The sequence below is a fragment of the Miniopterus natalensis genome, chromosome 19, assembly GCF_054644295.1.
Source record: "Miniopterus natalensis isolate mMinNat1 chromosome 19, mMinNat1.hap1, whole genome shotgun sequence".
NCBI classification, from domain to species: domain Eukaryota; kingdom Metazoa; phylum Chordata; class Mammalia; order Chiroptera; family Miniopteridae; genus Miniopterus; species Miniopterus natalensis.
This window is the reverse complement of record NC_142099.1, coordinates 25,751,871-25,759,034: the sequence shown is the minus strand read 5'-3', so window position 1 is coordinate 25,759,034 and position 7,164 is coordinate 25,751,871.

Here is a 7,164-nt window from a genome sequence, read left to right as displayed (position 1 = left end):
TCGATGTTTCTTTCTCTGTCTTTCTCTAAAATAAAATAAAAATATTTTTAAATCTTAGGTATAAAAAGAGTTCTGTGAATGGATGGTGGTAATGGTAGCAAAACAGTGTAAATATACTGAATGCCACTGAACTATACACTTAAAAATTATTAAGATGGTAAATTTTATGTTATGTGAATTTTACCACAATTAAAAAAAAAAAAATCTTATGTGTAGTTTACCAGGTGTTGTGATCCATACCAAAACCTGAGTATTTGATTTTGTTAAATTATATAAGCATCAAATACTGGAAAAAATACCTGTCATGGAAAAAAATTAACTTCCTAAAAATTGTGATTTATATAATCAATATTTTGAATTTTACAGAGGAGTCAAAACTAGTCCTAGGGCAGGTTGTCTAAACCAAACTATACTAGCTAAGAAGCAGAATAGGGTGCTTTATGAGGTACTTAACCACCCATCAGCATCACGGTAGACAAAACTCCTGCATTTGCTGGGAGGTTATATTAAAAGTAGACTCCTGAGTTCTCTGAATTCTGTATTTCTTTTTCTTATTTCCTGCCTCCTGCCCACATTCGCTTTTGTTGAACTCTCACCTTTAAAACCTTTTAAGATCCAATGTAAATGTCTTCACCCCAGCCAGACATGATCCCTGCCCTTTGTAAAATTGTAGCCATTTTCTTCATTTATTCATCAATTTATTTGTTTCATTTATTACATGAATAGTTATTGAGCCCCTCCAGTCTAGGTCATAGGCTACAGAGAGCAATAAGGTATCACAGTTTAATAAAGAAGATAGACAAGTGACAAATAATTTCAGCAATGTGAGAAATACTATAATAAAGGAGGAATAAAGTACTGTAAAACCAGTCTGATGGCACGACACATACTCCTTTTTACTAGGTTTACCTTGTGTGTGTTTTCTTTAGAGATTGCAAACCTTTTGAGAACAAACCAGTTTTGTTTTTGTTTTTTTTGGCAAGGCCTGAAACAAGCCTTGCAATCTATGCTCTCATGTATCTTTTAAGTAAGTAAACAGAGGCTGTAAATGCAACTGAATGCAGTTGAGAACTATTTAATTTTTCAATCTGCCCTTTGAAATGGATATTGGATATAATGTACCTTTTCACTGTTGTCAGTTTTTTTGAGGTGCATATTTCTCTCCTCTAGCCTACAAATGTACTAAAAACTATTCAGAGATTTCCTAATGTGAAACATCCTGAAAAACAGAAATAAACTCTCATGATCTGAAAAAAATCATTTTTCATTCTATAGGAGTGCACTACCCCCAGCTGAAAAGCAAAATGATTTGTTTTTTTTTCAGCTCGAGAGAGCTTATTTCTATTTTTCGGAATGAGATAGAGTGACCTTTATTAAAAGGAAATATTTCCTATTTCAGCTTTTGCCTTTTCTTTATTCTAGCAAGAATCAGATGAAATCGCACCATTTAAATAAAAAAAAGAATAGCCCCTTTCTTTCATTATTATGCACCCAAGAGCACGCGTTCCATCACTCTGCTTGCCCTGCTCACCCCGTCTATACTCAGACTTCAGGGTTTAATTTCTTGTTTTGTCCTGTTCATCCTTTTGATAAAAAACATCAAAGCAGCACAAATGGCTTTTCATTTACACAAGCTGAGTAACAGGGTTTCCGGAGACTGTGGTATGCTTGTTAGAGTTCAGCTTTTCATTCATTAGGCAAATATCACTGTCTTTTTTAAATTATGAGAAAGTGTGTGCTAATGGTTACAAAGTCAGTCAAAAAGATAGAATGGGAAGAGATTCCGTAATTCAGGGATTATCAGTGTTACAAGTTTAAACACGGGGCTCAAAAGACCCCTTTGGTGACCATCCCTGGAATTCATGGACAAGCTGAGTGGTATTTATACTTTGAATGTTAAAAATATCATGCAAATAACTTCCCATTTCCTGATTTATTTGTTTAATAGAGTAAATATAGAGGACCATGCACAGCATGGAAGAGCAAAAAATGTTAGAGGTCTTATGTTCTCTGTATGGGACTTTTCTACGAATTACTTCTGAGGCCCAAGTTATTTAAATAAATGTAGACGTTCTCACAGCTAATGTATATAATACATTTAGAATTATAATCCCCTTTCATTTCCACTCTTTCCTAAATATCACAATGCCTCCCAATTCGATCTCTACATTAGCTTAAGCAACGTCCTTCAAAAGCCATCTTTCGGGTACTAAAAACCGAGAACCCTGAATCTGAGTAACAGGCAGCACCCGGAGAAAGCAGTGGAGGTCGGAGAGACGGGGCGGGGCTGAGTTTGGATGGACACCTGACGGTCCTTTTTGGCCATCGTAATTATATGAATTCCTTACTTTGGTGAATCCCTCACCTCATTACAAAGAGCCCACTTCTACTACAGAAGCTGAAAATACCAGGTAATCATTTTCTAGCCTTTCTTGCCAAAGGACACTGATAATATGACCCACCCTAGACTTTGAATGGTTAGTCCCCTGGAACAGCCAGGGCTCGGCTGACCCCATCCTGGTGAGGGTGGGCAGTGTTAGCTGCAGGGGCTGTGCCCAGGGGCTGTGATAGTGGGGTCTTTATGCTTCTAGTTCAGTGGTACGAGTTTGGTTTTTCCACCCTCCTAGAGATTTTATGAACTATCCACTATCCTTCAGCAAATTCACTTGCTTCTTAAATGAGCCAAATTTAGTTTGTTGCTTGCACCTTTAAGAACCTGCCTGGATGAGGAAATTAATACTCTGAAGCAGCTGTCACAAAGAGACCGTTAGGAAAAATAAGGAAAGAAGGAAATCTGAGACTCATTATAGAGCCTGGATCGCTTTCCAGGCAGCAAAATACCAGTTAGTTTTAAGGGATAAGATGCTGTTGGACATCAATGTTGTGAAAGCATTTTAAAAAGGCATTCTATGGCAAGAAGAGTATGTGTTGACTTGGGGCAGCCCAAAGGGTACACTCAATGAACATTTTTATTTTTCTTCACTTTTCCTGTATTTGTGGAATCTCTTACCTTGCGAGGCAGAGCTCATCTTCCACTCTGCCTGGCCCTTCCCTTTGGACACATCTTCAGTGCCAGCAAAGAAATGCAGCGCCCTCTGCCCTGGCCTGCAAGACCCTCTCCGGGGAGGAGGCACTGGATGTTGGTAGCTTCCACAGCAATCACCGGCCACGCTGAAGCCTTTCTGAGTCCTGGGGAGGCCGCGGGAAGCCTTCCTGCCCAGGCATCCGTGGCCTTCACTTAGGAACTCACTGCAGGCAGCTCTACAGGGAGCCAGAGCGAAAACGGGGGGAAATGCCAGCCTGCCTGCCCGCCCTGTGTTTACGGAGGGAGGCACATACGTCAACAGATCCCAAATGCTCCCGGGAGGGGCCCAGACGTGCCTGGACTTACTGCGATTTCAGGTAGAGTCAGAGTTCAAATAGTTTTGTGACTTTTGGGTTTCTGGCTTCAGCCTGAGGCCGTCTTAAGGTGTACACAGGACAACAAGAAACACCGAAGAGGGGAAGGGCGTGGGGGAGGGAAAGCTTCCAGGAGAAGGTGGTATTTAAACTAAAGGTAGCCAGGTGAAAGGGGGCAAGTTCCATAAAACCAGAGGAGCATGGGGGAGGAGGCAGGAGAGGATTGGAGAGAAATAAGATTAGGAGGTTGTTAAGTGTATTATACATAACCTGACACTCGTATACTATGTATTTATTCCCTAGGATTCGTTTTAAGATTGAGCCAAAGAGATGATGCTGTATTTGATAGTCTTTAGGTTAGGTGGGCTGCTAAGCGTTGGGAGACAATTCTCCATAAGTCTCACTTTTCTGTTTCTCTGGAGCAGAGACACTGACAGCTTTTGTTCTAGATTATCTTTTTGTATTTTTTTATTTTCGAGAACGAGAGAGAGGAACATCAATTTGTTGTTCTACTTATTTATGCATTCATTGGTTGATTCTTGTATGTGTCCTGACCAGGGATGGAACCCACAACCTTGGCATATCAGGACGATGCACTAACCTACTGAGCTACCCAGCCAGGGCCCAGGTTATCTCTTCAAGGATGTTTGTATAGCCAAAGGCCTCGAAGGGCAGAGATAATGTCTCCCACCGGAGCAGAGGGCAGGTTTATTTATTGTACGATGTAATAAAGAGAATGTCTTCCTCCAGTCAAAGGTTGGGTTTCTTAAGCTCAAAGGTCTTCAGCTATGAAGCAAAACCTCTGTGCATATGGCATCTGTCTGGCCAGCCTCACATTGTTTGGGGGGAGGGCAGAGGGAACCAATCAGAACATGAGGCTTGTGCTACTTGCTGTGCTCAGAGTAATAAAGTCTTTTGCCTCTGAGCCAAGAATCATGTCTTCTGTCATCAATGCCCATGAAACTCTGGCAGCTCTTGACACTAAGTATTCTGCTTTTTTTTTTTTTTTTTTTTTTGAGAAGTGAAAAAATTAGCTTTGGGTCTGATATATATATATATATATATATATATATATATATATATATATATATATATATCTTATCTATATCTCCCCTCAGGGTCGATGAATCTTGTCCCCACTGTGCCCTGGTGCAGTCCCGGCTGAGATAGGGTATTAGACCAGTTGAATGATCCATATCCCTTCCTATCATAATATACTTTGGTTTGTGAATCTGGGCTTTCTATACAGGGAAAGGGCAACCAAATAAAAGGTGAGCATTTCACTGATATAAAGACAAATGCAAAGCAGCAGCTGGGCTCCAGGCCAAATAGTACTCAGCCTGCCATATGGGATAACTGCGAAAAGGAACACAAGCCAAGTTAAAATCTGAAAATTAGTCTACTATCCAAGAAGGAATGACACAGGGGTGATAGTAACCAAATAGGATTTGGCCAGGAGATAATTCTAGCAATGCCCACTTTGGGGATGGGCAATAAAATATAACAAAAAGCTCCATTTATAGACACCTTTTATAGACACATTATTCTTTCAGATAGGTACTTATTCAAATTATCAAAACCATGGCTCTATCAGAGTTCATGCAATTAAGTGTGTAGAAGCAAGTTGTTAACTGAGAACTTTAGCTGTCTACTTGATTAGTGGGATTGGTCAACACACTCCACTGGGTTTATAGGAACAAACATAAATTATTTAAACATTTTAGATTACTAAAGAGAAGATCACTGTGAAGTGAACTTTTAGGTGATACATCTTTGAAAGTATCTTTAATAACTCAAATCATCCCTTCAAAGCATCTAACTGACAGAATGGAATGAATGAAGACTTTATGTGACTTAACACTTTATGTGACTTAACAAAATGTTTTCTTGGTGATCTAAAAAATACCCTTGGCTTCTTTTATGATTAATATTTATAAATAGTTTAGAAAGGCACTGAAGAAGCATGAAAGAGATGGCATTTTCGTATGTCTCTGGAGATGTACTTTATCCAAATATGGCATTATCTGAAAATGAAAAATAAAAAGTATTTGTACATAACTTACATTTTATAGTTTTCAAAATAACCCTGAGGGCAGAGAGGATGAGTACTGTTTCACAGATACAGAAAATAAGGCTTGGAAACACCAAAAGACTAACAGCGTGAGGCTAGTCAATGGCAGAAACAGAACATGAACCCAAGTGCAATGGACCAAATGTTTCCATCCCCCCCCAAAATTCCAATGGTGAAACCTTGATCCTAGTGTGATGGTATTAGAAGGTGGGGCCTTTGGGATGTGACTACGCCAAGAGGGTAGAGCCCTCAAAATGAGTGCCTTTATAAGAAGAGGCCAAGAACTAGCTCGCTCTTTCAGCAAGCAAACTGTCGTCTAGAAGCCAGTAACACGGCGGGCACCAAGCACCTGACCTGACACCCTGATCGCAGACTCCCATCCTCCAGACCTGTGAGAAGGAAGTTTGTCAGGGTCTTTTTGTTTTTAATTTTTTTCTATTGCTTAGTTTTTTGTTCCTGGTTTTATTATTATTTTTTTTACATGCTTAGAGAGAGGAAGGGAGAGAGAAAGAGAGAAACATCAATGTGAGAAACATCAGGATCCATTATCCTCTTAAAAATTCAATGTTGACCACACGAGACATCAATACTGAGAAAAAAATTTAAAACTCAGGAATACAAGTCTAGATTCCATGAATGGTCAGGGTAATGATGTCAGTGCACATCTTATTGCTTCTGGAAAACTCCATCTTACTCCCATGAGCATGAGAGTGAAAAAGACAACAATATCTCAGTATTGTTATTATCACTGAATGGAGACGGGGCCTGAGTCTGCCTCCGGCCACGTGGAAGCATGTGGATTTTTGACTTCGTGCAGGAAAGATTTTACAACACGAGTCCAGGTGATTTTAAGAGTGTATTTATTAAATCTTGGGACAGTGAGAGTTTAGGGGAAAGAACATAAAAAGTTCACCCCTGAGATAAGGCTTGGGCATGCTCCGGAGAGAGCCCCGAGCTGGCATCCTTTGTCTTGGGGGCCTGACCTCTCTTTTTCGGGTGGGAAACCCAGGGGAGGTCTTGGGGGAGGGTTTTGGCAGAATATGCACCACTTTTCCGGGTGTGTTCTTTAATATGTCGATGTACCAAAATGAGCACATAGAGCGACCAGAGTCATTTTTGTGGTCAGCTTTGCCTCTGTCTTGGATTTGTTTGACTCTAATTGTTTTTTTGTTGCTGTTATTTAGTCCCCTGACTTCATGCCTCCTTGGGTTTGGCTGGCGCTAACGGCACTAGTTGGGTCTATTATCTAGCTCCCTGACTAGGGTGGTTTAAGCCACATACTCTGGTTAAGGAGAGGTGTAAAACTATTTGCTTGCAAGTATCCTTGGTCAGGGAAGATAAGATCTTGCAACTTACTAGCTGGCTGTAAATTGCTCGACTTATTTGGTCCTATTTGTCTAACCATTTGCCTCAGTTTCCCTTTTCCCACTTGTCAAAAAAATTCTCCTAACATCTAACTATCCTGCCTGATTATGAAAATAGCTTTGACCTCATGGACCCCTGAAAAAGGCTTAAATACCCAGGGATGCCCAGACCACCCTTTGAGAACTACTAATTTAGACTAATTGAAGAAAGAACATGGATCCACATACCAATTCCCATAACATTTAAATTAGGTCTACACTTATTCTGTATCCTGTCATCATAAAGTTGAGTTTCTGTGTAAATCTGTTCACTTAAAAGGAATGGAGAGC